We start from the raw sequence: 13223 nt of genomic DNA on the forward strand, positions 1-13223 counted from the left end.
ATTTCTAGTCTTTCTTTTCTCCCTCCCAAATGTCTCATTTCCAGCAGCCCACTAGACATCTCTTGAAGCTGGTAGACATCTCTACTGAAACTCATCATGTTTAAAAATGAACTTAACCATTGCCTTCTCCAAACCATTTCCTCCCCCTAATCATATCCTATCCATATCTGTTAGTGGAACCACCATTCTACCAGTCATTCATGCTTGAAACCTCAAAGTCATCCTTGTTTTTTCCCTTTGTCCCCATATCCATAAGTCCTATGGTATTTATTGCCTTTACATGTGCATTTCCATTCTTATCAGAGCCTACATTGCCTTTAAAAACTAATTCTATTTTAAAATATTTTTATGCTTTATTGCTGCCCTTTATTCTTATATCACAGTCATTTCTAGCTATTCCCCTCTTCCCACCCAGTGAGTCTCCCTTTGTAACAAAGAAAAACCAGCCGACACATCTGACTGCAGATGCAACATTCTGCATTCACAGTGTTCTGTCTCTCCCAGGAAAGGAAGGAGGTGCATTTCTTGGGGCCAAGATTAGTCATTACAATTACTCAGCATTCAGCTCTCTTTTAATGTTTTTTTTTTCTTTCCCATTTATATTATTGTAGTCATTGTGCTGGTTGTTTTCCTGGTTTCGCTCATTCTACCTTCTGTTAGTTTAGACAAGTTTTCTCATGTTCCTCTGAATTCCACATATCCATTGCTTCTTATTGTTCTATGTAATTGGACAATTATATTCCTAATATTCCATTACAGTCATTAGCCACAGTTTGTTCAGCTATTCCAGAACTGATGGATACCCACTTTGTTTCTAGTATTTTGCTGCCACAAAAGCTGGTACAAACATTTTGGTAAATAATGGGGCCTTTTTTTTCCTGCTATCTTTGACCTCCTTGGGGTAGATGCCCAGCAATGGAATCTCTGGGTCAAGAGATATGGATTTTTAAATCACTTTCCCCCTCACATAATTCCAAATTGTTTTCCAGAATAGTTGAACCCTCAATTACCTTTTGCTCAGACTACCAAAATGACCTCATAACCATTTTCCCAAACTAGTTTGTTTTCCCTTTAAGTCTATTCTACTCATGGCTGCTAGAAGGATCCGCCTAAGGAAGCTCTGCTTATGGTTTTCAGTCGTGTCCAACTCTTCGTGACTCCATTTTGAGCTTTTTTTTTTTGGCAAAGATTCTGGAGTGCTTTGCCATTTCTTTCTCCAACTCATTTTACAGATGAGGAAACTGAGGCAAATAGGGTTAAGTGACTTGCCCAGGGTCACATAACTAGTAAGTGTCTGAGACTAGATTTGAACTCAGGAAGTCTGAGTCTTCCTGACTCCAGGCCCAGCACTTTATTCACTGTTTATGTTATTCCCCCACTCAAAAACTTTTAGTAGCTCCCTATTGTCTCTGGAATGAAGTTCAATTTACTCTTGCCCTTACATACTTAGGTTCCAGACAAGTTGGACTATTCACATATATCTAATCTCTTGTTTCTGTGACTATACTCATGTTGTTCCCTCTACCTAAAAATCCCTCCCTACCACTCTCATCTTCACTTGTCAAAACAGAAGCCCAGATCAAATACCACTATTTCCATGTGAAACTCAATAGATGGAAGAACCCTGGGAGCTGAGAGACTATGAGAGCTATGACAGTCCCCAAAGAAGGGTGGTCAAAATACTTTCCTTGTTGAGTTCTGTCCATGCTGTCACTGGGTCTCCTGGGGGTCTAGTGCTCAATGAAACACACTTAGTAGTAGAGGCCATTTGGAAATCTCTCTCTTTCACTTACTCCAACAAAACCCTTTGTATTTTTTCCCCCAGGTGCTGGAGTTCACCGGAGATGAAATGTCCTAACGGGGCAGCCAAATAGTGAAGGCCTGTCCTTAGCTGCCCAGACCTGCTGCAGTAAGACAGAGGGTGTTTGAGCATCGAGGCACCAAGTTTCTCCGGCTAGGGCACTCTCTGCTCCTCTGAAGCCTTGCTTCCAGCTGCCTCTTCTCCTTCCCCTCTTATGTAGGGTTTTGGAACTTTGGTATTGCTATATTGTGATTGGAGGAAGCACCTGGGGCCCCATCAAGGGCAGCAGCCAATCACGGTTTTTTCTTATAGCTGTGTTGTTTTAGGGGCAATGATGGGAGGGGAACTTTCCCCTCCCTGTTTTTTTTATTGTTTCTCTGTAGCTTCTTGGCTTTCCTTTCCTCCCTCCCACCATTCCTCTCCTAAAGGAGCAGGTCCAATCAGTGGGAGGGCTGGACACATAAAGCACAGGCCCAGGTTAATGTATGGGCATGGACAAAATGGAGCCTCTTCTTCCCTCCTCAACACCCCATCTCTCTCTCAGACTAGTCTCAACTCCACTGAAGAGTCTGAGACCTGATCTAATCCTCCCTGCCCCACTCCCAGCATCCTGCTCTCTTCCTTTCCTGGGCCCCTGGCTACCGTTTTTCAGGATGAGACCTATCTTCCATCCTTGTCCCCTCCCCAGAGGTCCCTCAGCCACAAGGATGAAGAAACAGTGTTAGATGGGAAGACCACACTTGGATTGGGGTAGCAGGAGGAGATGATGACCTGACACAGGACCCTAGGGCCACTAAGTGGGAATGATACAAGAAAGCCTACCTGGGAGTAGTTTCCTGAGGGTTTTCTCTAAGGTTGCCACCTCCCAGCAGAAGGGGCATAGAGGGGTAGTTCTAGAACTGGAAAGGAGAGTCATCCAATCCAGCCTACTTGTTTTCCAGATGAGGAAATTGGGGCCCAGAGAAGCTCACTGATTCACCCAAGGTTACCTGAGTATTTTTTTGTGTGGCAGAAATGGGATTTGGACTCAGATTCTATGACTCTAAGTTCAGATTTCCATGTTCAGTGTTTTTCCCACTGTGCCATAGGAAGAGAAATAGTGTCATGGGGAAAGCTATCTGCTCTCACATTGGAGGGGGGTGGGGACCCTCTATAACAGTTTGGAGCTAGGACAAGAGCAGTCTGGAACACTTCTTTCCCTTACTCCTGTTGGGAAATAGAATGGGGGCAAGTGGTCCAGGGAGGAATCGCTAGAGGCAGAGAGCTCTTGGGCATGGCGACAATGTTCTGCTCTGGATTGACTTCTGGGCTAGACTCCTAAGCTCGGGATCCCCTGCCAGGCCATGCTGGTGTGGGAACAGCCAAGGGAAGGGAAAGGGGCTCTAGGACAGAATCCTAGAGTCTAGTTGGCAGTAGAGGGGGCTGGGTTTCCCCTATCCTCAGGGGAGTACTGGTGTAAAGCTGACCCCTAGGTCCTGAGGGAGGAGTTTGATGCCTATAAGCAGAAAATGTTAAACTGTGAGAACTTCACAGCTAGAAAGAACAGAGAGGGAACAGCTGTTTTTTATGCAGTGTGCAGGGGCAAGGGGTGGAGTTGCCCTGGGTATCACCTGCTTAGCCCTGAAAGCTGGCCTCCAAGCAGAAGTGCAGGCTGAGTCCTGTTTGGGGTGGGGAGGAAACCTGTTCTCAAGAGGAAACTCTCTAGGGGGCCTGCCTACCCACCCACTTGCTCACCTACTCACTGGCCCAGAGAGTTCATTCTCTTTGCCTCTTCACATTGGTGGGTTGGCACCAGGTTAGGGAGAAGCTGATCTGAGGAATCAAGAGGCTTGGAAAGGAGAGAACTTTGAGGGGAGGGGCTTCCAGTCTCACTAAAGCATTAAATCTCTAGTGCCCAGTATGGAGCCTGGGCTTGCTAATGGTGGGGTAGTAAGAGGAAGCCTATAGATGATTTGGGGGGACCTCTGTTACCACCAAGCCAAGATAAAATGATGAGATTATTCTTACAGTATTCTTTCCCCTACTGTGGAGGGAGGGGAGGGGGGGAGAGAGAGAGACAGAGACAGAGACTGTGGCTATGTGTGTGTGGGGGCGGGGCAGGGTTTACAGACTCATGATTTCTCCCTATGCATCCACCAAGTTGTAGTGCAGTGCTTTCTTCCCCAAACCCTAGGGGGCCCAAAGAAGGAAGGATTCCACAGTGGGCACCCCCCCACACACACAGTGGTTGGGCCTGGAATGTGCTCAGGTCTGCTGGCTGGCAGGCCCAGGCCCTGGAATGTGCCTGCAGCTACCAGGGGGAGAGGAACCTCTTATGAAATGTAACCAAGTTTGGAAGTGTGTGCAGAGGTTGCTAGGGGTGAAGCTGGAGTGGGGCCACAGGTAACAGAAGGCGTCTTGGCACAGGGATGAATAATTCACAGCTGAGGATGGGAAGGCCACCTTTTTTTTTTCTCCTTTCTCTTTCTCTCCACCCTCCCTTTTGCTCTTCTCCTCCCTTTCCTTCATAGCTGCCAAACTCTCCTTCCCATCCAGATCCCTTACCCAGCAAAAGGATCTGTCTGGTTTTGAGGTTTCCCCCAAGGCTTCCCCATCTCCTTGTGCCTTCCTTCTAACTCTACATGGACAAGGAAAAGAGAGAAAGGCTCCAAAGTTGCCCGACCATTCCCACCCTCAGCCAGCCAGAGGGACAACTCTTTCCCCTTCCACAATAAAAATTTGGGACAGGCTAAAGGCCCAAGAGAAATCTAAGAGTCCCCACCCTGGGGCTTCTGGAATCTATTATTCCCCATAGCACAGGGAAAGGACCTGCCTTGGCAATCATGTTATCTAAAACTAAATGGAAAACAAAATACCCACCTTGCCCCAGTCTCTCTTGAATCTCATGAGAGGGGAGAGAAGGATGCTGGGCTGGAAGTAGCCAAAGCAAGCTACATTCAGAGACTCACTTCTCCTGCAAATGAAAAGTTCTCTTCTAGCAAAGTCTGTGCAGTGAGGAATGCATGGAAGTTCTTTTAAACAAACAAATAAACAAACCCCTAAGCACCTGGGGAATTATAAGGTGGAAACCCAATCTTGAACATTGGGAGTGTCGGTCGCTATGTTAGGTTTTGTTTCCACATGTGTTGTTGTTGTTTTTTCTTAAAGATGTTTAATAGGAATTCATATAATAAAGTCATGGTGTGCTCTTAACTTTCAGTCATGGTCTGGGTTGAATGGGCCCAGCAGGACAGCAGGAGAAAGACTGCGGACAAGGCTGACCTCAAGAGGCCTGAGGCCCAGGACAACCACTTCCTTTCTCCCTCTTTTCCTGTTTCTTTGCCATTTTCTTGCCCTAGCTTTTTAGCCAGGAAGGTGCATTTCTAAAAGAGACTCCTTTCGCAAGGACGGTGATACCTGTTTCCAGGTCGGTGGACTCTTAATTATCTGCTTGGCTTCTCCCATCACCAAGCACCTTTCCCCAGGCTGTGCTCTTCCTGTTACCCAGCCTGTGTTTGCTTTGCAAAGGTAAACTACTTTTGCCATTAGCTTAAGCAAAACACAACTGGGAAAGCTGTTCTCTTACAAAAGCGTTATATAATTTTATTCCCAAGTCAAATAGGAATTTTTTTTTTAGATTGGGGCCTTTTGGAATAGTTACTGATTCCATACAAGTGCTGGATTACCTAGTATCTGGGTCCATTCAAAGGGTAAACACAGATGTTTGGGACTAAGGCAAGGAAAGGCAACAAGCATGTATTGGTTGTTTACTGTGTGCCAGACACTGTACTAAGTTCTGGGTATACAAACAGAAGCAAAAAAGAAACATGGTCAATGCCCTCAAGGAACTTACATTCTACAGGAGGAAGACAACACATAAAAGGAAGCTAAGAAGAAGTGTGGTGTAGGGGCATGGTGTGGAAGTCTAGAGAGTCCAGAGTAGAGCTGGGAGGGAGATGGCTGGCTGGCTGGGGTCTCCCCCACAAGTAGAGGGTCCCACCTTACAAAAAATCATTAATAGGAGGAAGGGGCAGGGATGAACTAGGGCAAGACAGCAGCTGAGTCATGGAAGTAAAATCCAGTAGAAGAATAGGCTTTGGAATCAGGTTCTGAGATGAGGTGATTTCCCTCTATTCCAAGGATTTTTTGACTACTGAAATCTTTTCTCTTTCTGCGAATGGGATGATTGATTCAGTCATTCCCACTAGGGATGATTAGAGCAGCTTCATCTCCATGAGGGGAAGGTCTCTCCTGCTAACCAGGACAGACAACCAGGTAAGAGAGGGACCGAGGAAAAGGACATGGGCTGGTTTGGAGATGACAGAGGGGGCAAAGTGGGAGAAGGCAGCCAGGGTGGAGCGGCCCTGAACCTAGGTGTCATGCAGAGAAGAAATAGGCTGGTGACCACAAGGGCATACTGTGAAACACAGGACACCTACTCCAAAGCATCTCCCTCAGTCTGACTTTGCCACCATTAAAAGAGTTTAGGTCAAGAAACAGGTTCTAAGAAGGGGCCATTAAAATGCAAATGGTAACTGGGATAGTAACATATTAACAGGGTTAATATCTATTATCAGAGGATAGATTAGTTCCTGTTTCCCAAACTGCTCATGGAATTCCAATTCTCTGTGCACCAGGAATAGGGGTTCCACAAGAATATTTCAGTTCATCATTATTCTTTTTTTTTTTTAAACAATCAGGGTTAAGTAACTTGCTCAAGGTTACACGGCCAGTTATTATTTCTGGGTGTGGTGCTGAGTATCTGAGCCCGGATTTGATCCAGGTCATCAGTTCATCATTATTAAGCAGCTCCCATGTATAAGATGGGAGAGATACAAAGATAAAACCAGTGTTCCTGTCTTCAAAGAGCTTACCTTCTTGGGGGAAGGGGAGGGGCAAATAAAAAGCATATACAAGTAAATATAGAGCATATGTGAAGTAAGTTAAAGAGGGACAGTTGTAATAATAATTTGGATTGGGGAAGGGAGTTGGAACCAGGAAAGGTATCACTTTATTTTTTTGGAGGGGGGGGAAGACAAAGCAATTGGGGTTAAATGACTTGCCCAAGTCACACAGCTAGTAAGTGTTAAGTGTCTGAGGCTGGGTCCTCTTGACTCCAGCAACCGGAGCTCTATTCATTGCACCATCTAGAAGACCCTAAAAGCCTCACTTTAGAAGTCAGCACCTGAGTTAGGTCTTGAAAGAAATGAGGGATTGTAGTCTGGGTAGAGGAGGTGAGGAGAGAGTGTATTCTAGATTCCAGACAAGCCCAAAGGCAGGAGATGTAAAGTCATGTACCAACACCAACTAACAGACCATTTTGACTATGACCAAGAGTGAAATAAAGACCAGAAAAGTAGATCAGAGTCAGAATTGTGAAGAACTTTAAATGTCGGACTGAGGATTTTTCATTTTATCCTAATGGCAATGGAGAGATATGAAAACTTTTTGAGGAAAGATTTTTTTCCCTTCTAAAGTATAAAATGTATATACATCAACATTATTCGTGTGCAGTAATTTTTGGTATAAAATAGCTTTAATTTCCTCAATTTTGCTTTAACATTTTCCCCACTTCCTCTTCTCTTGGTCATTCTACTTGTGGTCTGCCCCCTGCCCTTGACCCCCTCCCCCAACCAGCATTTATAGGTTCCCTAATATTTCAAGCCCATAATTATATTATGGCTAAATTCATTTGGGAAATGCTGGGTTAGGTGTTTTTTTTTTTTAAACTTATCTGGAAATGGGTTAATTTTGATGGGAAGGGAGGGGAAAGTCTGCCCAGGGGCAAAAGGGACCAAAGAAAGGTGCTAAAGACTTAAGTGAACTCTCACTCTTGCTTAGGACTGGTTCTGCAGCTAAAACTGAGCCTGTTCCTACCATCTATCTCTCCACAAGCATGGAGTGTGTGGGGAGATTGTGGACATAGTGGGCATGTGTGTGTGTGGGGGGGGGGACTAGTGAAGGGGACATCTCTGTTTTCATTTCTGATGGTCATAGATAGTACAGAGGCCCTGAAGTCCAGCTGGCAGTCTAGATGGCCTTAGGTGGAGTGTGGGAAGGGAGGAAAGTAGTAGACAGAGTCAGTGAGGCTGGGGAAGGGAACCCAAGAGTCCAGAAATGCCTCTTGGAGAACAACAGCCGTTCTTGGAATGTCTCAGAAGTCAAATTCCTGGAAATGTTTTCTCTTGTGAAAAGCCTATTCACTCCCCGGGCGATAACCTTGGCATTAGCTGCTCTAGCCATAAAGAGTCCCTGGGACAGGCCAGCTGCAGAAGTAGGAAAGTCGAGAGCAGCTGGGGGAAGGGGGTGGGGGGGTTGACTGCCACCTGGTGGCCGTTGGCGAAGCAACAACGCCTGGGCTCTCCAAAAGCTGAATTATCCATTTCCCCCACAGGAAGGCAAAGGTATCTAAATTCTAATCTTCCCTCCCCCCTGCCCCCCTTCCCAGGGATCAAAGGCACATAGATCTGGAGCTAGAAGAGACCTTAGAGATCATCTAGTAAAGTGGTCCAGAGAGTACCTTGTCTAAGGTCACACAAATAGGGCCAAAACTTAGGATTCGCTTACAGGTCTGGACTTAGAATTTTAGGACTAGACAACATATTAGAGATCATTTAGTCACAGAATAGAAATCCAAAGGTCAGCTGATCCAATCCATGCTTGACTGAAGACATATTGCCACATACCCAACAAATGATGGTCATCCAGTCTTCTCTGAAGACCTCTGATGAAGAGGAATTCATTGCCTACTAAGGCAACCCGTTCTACTATGGGAGAGCCCTAATTGTTAGAAAGTTTTTTCTTACAGTAAACCTAAATATTATTTTTGAAATGTCCAATTTACTCCTAGTTCTCTCTGGGACCAAGAAGAACAATTTCAATCCCTCGTTCGTTCTTGAATACAGCTATCATAGCTTTCTTCAATCTTCTCTTTTCCAGGCTACATATCCTCACTTCCTTTAATTTAAACCATGTTTGGTATGATCTCAAGGACTTTCACCAGACATCCAGGTGACACAATGATGGACTTGGAGCCAGGAAGAGCTGAGTTCGAATTTTACCTCAGTTACTTATTAGTCATGTGACCTCAGAAAAGTTACTTAACCTGTCTGCTTCAGTTTCCTCATCTGTAAAATGAGGAATAAGAATAATACCTTACCACCCAAACTGGTGAGGACAAAATGAGATATTTGGAAAACGCTTTGCAAGCCTTGAAGTACTATATACATGTTAGTTATTGTTGTTGTAATTATTATTATTCACTGATTTGGCCATGCTCTCTCGGATAATTTCCTCTAGATAATGTAATGAAAGACATTGATCTTTCCTAAAGTATGACAGCAAGATCTGAACAGTATACTACAGATAATGGAGTCTGACCTGGACAGAGTGTAGTGGGCCCTCTTAATGTAGCCAAAATTTGCTGTCTCTCTCTTTTCTTAGCTTCCACATCAATGCTGTTGGCTTATATTGAAATTTGTTATATGTGAAAGCTCCCAGATCTTTTTCAAATGAACGGTATGTAGTCTAACCTCCCCACTTGCATGGAAAGAGACTGAAGTGACTTACTCAGGCCCACAAAGTTGCTTAATGGTCAAGCTGGAACATGGGCACAGCTCTCTTGGCTCCTGGTGCGGTTTTTGGTTGTTGTTGTTTTTTTTTTTTAAGTCAGTGCAGAATAGTGGATGTAGGATGTTGAATTAGAATTGGGTCTAAATCTCAGCAATGACTGGTGAATATGGGCAAGTCATTAAAATTTTTGGAATCTTTGCTTTCTTATCTGCACAATAGGGAATTCGGATCACACTGCAACTGAAAGCTTTCTGTGTGATTTCTTTTGTTTGGTGGCAAAGTTATATCCAAGATCCTTGGAATCCTTAGTAGTTAAATCATCTCTGGGAATGATAATGTGCTAACTTTGAATACACAGTAGAGAAGAGAAAAAGGAAGAAGCCTATACACAAGGGAGCAGCTAGGACAGAGTTGATAGAATAGAGATCTGGGGTCATGAAGACCCAAGTTCAAACATGACTTTAGGCATTTAGCAGCTGTGTGACCCTGGGCAAGTCACTTAATTCTGTTTGCCTCAGTTTCTTCATCTATAAAATGAGCCAGAGAGGGAAATGGCAAACCACTTTAGTATTTTTGTCAAGGAAACACCAAATAGGATCACAAAGAGTCAGACATGACTGAAACAACTGAACAACTGTACATGAGATTTGTATATCCCAAGGAACTTTATTATGGGATATTCTCTACAGATGACTGGAGAGGGCATTGGGATTCTGTGGTCCCCCAAATTTGCATTCAGATTGGGTGGTGGTGTGGAAGCTTCAAAGACAGCTTCCTGCCTTTCTCTTTTTGCACAACAAAAATTCCATCTCCGAAATATTTTAAGAATGCTCTCTCCTTTGGGGGGAAGGGTTCCAGAATGGTGATTGGTAGGAAGCTAGGTATTCTGTTACCTCAATTTCCATATGTATACTTTGAGATCTTTGAACACAATAATTAGCTTAGGGGAAGAAGATGTGGAATTAGAATGTTCCCCAATTTACTAAAGGTTTACTAACCAGAGGGATGGGGGAAGAAAGGGTTATCTAGCCCCAGGTGTTATAGGACTATCTGGGACTCAGGTGGGCACTAGGCTACAAAGTTAAGCTTAGGGCAACAAGGAGAGACTTTTCAACTAATTTTAGGGATGAGAACAAAAGGAAGGGAGAAACAATTAAAATGATAGATAGTACCCAATTTATATGGGCATAAATCTTCCCTGGGAGACCAGCCTCAAAATTGCTTGATCAGTGCTGCAGGGTGGTCTTGAGTTGTTCCTCCAATAAAGATCAAAGTGCTTATAACTCCTCCCACCCCCCTTGGGATTCTACCAATGAATACTAACTTGTATTCTTGGGCAAGGGTTCTTATCTTTGTGTGTGTGTGTGTGTGTGTGTGTGTGTGTGTGTGTGTTATGGACCCCTCTGGCAGTCTGGTGGTTTATGGACCTCTTAGAATGTTTTTTAAATTAACTGAAGGAAATGTTAAATTTCATTTAGAGTTTAGTGAAAATAAAGATGCGTTTTTTTTTCTTCTATCCAACTTAATGGACCCCCTGAAACTGATCCATGTACTCCTAGAGGAGTCTGTGACCCCATAATTCTTTGGGAAGAGGGGAACAGACTTCTAAAACACAAGGATCCTAATGGGTGGGGGAGGGACCCAATATAGCTACGCATAAATGTATGTGTTTGTATATGTATTTTCTGGCAAGCAACATCAATTCATTGACATTCCCCAGAGGAAGGATGGCATTTGTGGTTACAAATTTACATGAAGCAAACCTAACCTCATACACAACATAAGAACACTCATGGAAAACACAAACCAAGAGCTTTGAAATGAATGGTGGCTGTGATCATTTAACAGGCCTGGAAACAAATAGGAATGGTGATACTTGTATCACTTATAGGGGTGCTAGGAAAATGCTTTGCAAAAGTTGAAGCATGTATTCAGCTATTGTCTTCCTGATACATGCCCCTGTGGAAGATACAAGGGGATACAGAAGGAAGCAACAGTAACCCTTGAGTAAACCCTGAATTTAGGAGACTGTCTCCAGCCTCAATTTAGTTCAGCAAACATTCATTGTCTGCCAAGTGCAAAGAATTGTAGTAGGAACCGGGGAAGACAAAATCTCTGCCCTCAAGGAGCTTACCTTCTAAATGGTGTATCCGCAGAGAAGCAGAAAGCAAAATAATTTATAAAGCCCTTTCTGACCCCATCTATCTGTTAATATCTCTTTCCTAAAAATAATTTATATTTACTAATCTTGGTACATAGGCCCAATGGAAAGAGTGCTGGATTTGGAGGCAGAGGACCTGGGTTCAAATCCTATCTCTTCTACATACTACCTGTGTGACCTTTGGCAAGTCATATAACCTCTCAGCCTCAGTTTCTCCATCTGTAAAATGTGGTGTTTGGATTGGATGATTTCAAAGGTCCCTTCCAAGATGTATGATTCGATGACTCTATGGTGTATCCCTTAAGCAGAATGCAAATTGATGACAGAAATGATTTCATTTTTGTCTTTTTATCCCCAGCACCTAGTAAATGCTGAATACATTTGTTAAACTGAATTGAATGTTGAGTTTGAAATATCCATGAGACATTCAGGCACAGGTATCCAGCAGAAAACTGGCAATTCAAGACTGGGGTTGAAGGGAGAGAGAAAATAGAGCCCCAAGTCTACAGATTTGGGAGTCATAGGCATAGATCTAATACTTGAACCCAAGGGAACCGATGAGGTCACCAAGGGAGTGTAGACAGAGCAAAGAAGAGGAACCAGGACACAGCCCTGAAGAGATACTCATGCCAAGGGTGTGGGAGGTGAAAAATTACTCAGCAAAGAAAAATGAGGAACCAGGAGGCAGACTGGAGGAGAACAAGGAGAGTGATGTCAAATGAGAAGGCTTCAGGAGTGGGGTGTGCTCAACAGTGTCCAAAGCTGCAGGGAAGTGGGAAGATTAGGACTGAGAAAAGGCCATAAGAACATGGCAACCTTGGAGAAAGCAACAGCAAGACAATGTTGGGTTGGGGCTCAGGGACCAGAAGTCAGATCGCAATGGGTTTGAGGAGGCAGAACCAGTGAATGCTGACTGTTCTTTCTAGGAGTTTGGCAGTAAAAGGAAGGGAAGAAAGACATAGGAAGATAGCTTGATATAGATTGGCAAGATCAAATGAAGGATTTTATTTTTTTTGGCCTTTTGGAGGGGGGAAGACAGGGCAATTGGGGTTAAGGGACTTGGCCAAGATCACATGGCTAGTAAATGTTAAGTGTCTGAGGTCGGATTTGAGCTGAGATTCTCCTAACTCCAGGGCGGTTGCTCTGGTTACTGTGCCACCTAACTACCTCCATCCACCGCCATTTAAAAAAAAAAAGGAAAAACAAAACCCTTGCAACAAATATGCATAGTCAAGAAAAACAAATTCTTGTGTTGGTCCTGTCCAAAAATATACATCTCAATCTTCACCCTGAGTCCCTCAATTTTCTGGCAGCAGAGCTACATCATTGGTTGTCTGGCCCTTGCATTAATCAGAGTTCTTAAGTCTTTCAAAATTGTTTGCCTCTATAATGTTGTTACTATTATATAAATTGTTTTATTTGTTCAAATGAAGGATTTTTTTAAGGCTGGGATATAACTGAGAAAGTTTGTGGGTAACAAGAAGGGAGCCAATAAATACCAGAAGATAGAAGATAAAAGGGGAGAGAAGGGGAAGGACCCACGGGCAAGCTACTGGAGGCATTAGGTGGAGATGGAACTGAAAGCAATAGCAGAGGTGGCCTTGGAAAGAAGAGGATGTATTTAGGGATGAGAACAAAAGAAAGTGAGAAACAATTAAAATGACATAGGTATATAGAATAGTAACCAATTTTACATAAGCATAAATCTTT

At 43.7% G+C, this 13223-nt stretch overlaps 1 protein-coding gene across 4 annotated transcripts in view; it reads left to right on the forward strand.

The window, feature by feature from the left end:
* The window catches only part of CUEDC1 (CUE domain containing 1), a 124793-nt gene extending 119800 nt beyond the window's left edge, over positions 1–4993 (forward strand). For all 4 annotated transcript variants that reach the window (XM_069067437.1, XM_069067438.1, XM_069067436.1 and 1 more), the window contains one exon: positions 1826–4993. The gene's annotated coding sequence lies outside the window, so the exon portion shown is untranslated. The remainder of the gene's footprint in view (positions 1–1825) is intronic.
* The last annotated feature ends 8230 nt before the right edge of the window (positions 4994–13223 follow it).

This window comes from Petaurus breviceps, unplaced genomic scaffold (assembly GCF_028583685.1).
Source record: "Petaurus breviceps papuanus isolate PSGF00001 unplaced genomic scaffold, PetGlider_PUasm1.0 90750, whole genome shotgun sequence".
Classification (NCBI taxonomy): Eukaryota; Metazoa; Chordata; class Mammalia; order Diprotodontia; family Petauridae; genus Petaurus; species Petaurus breviceps.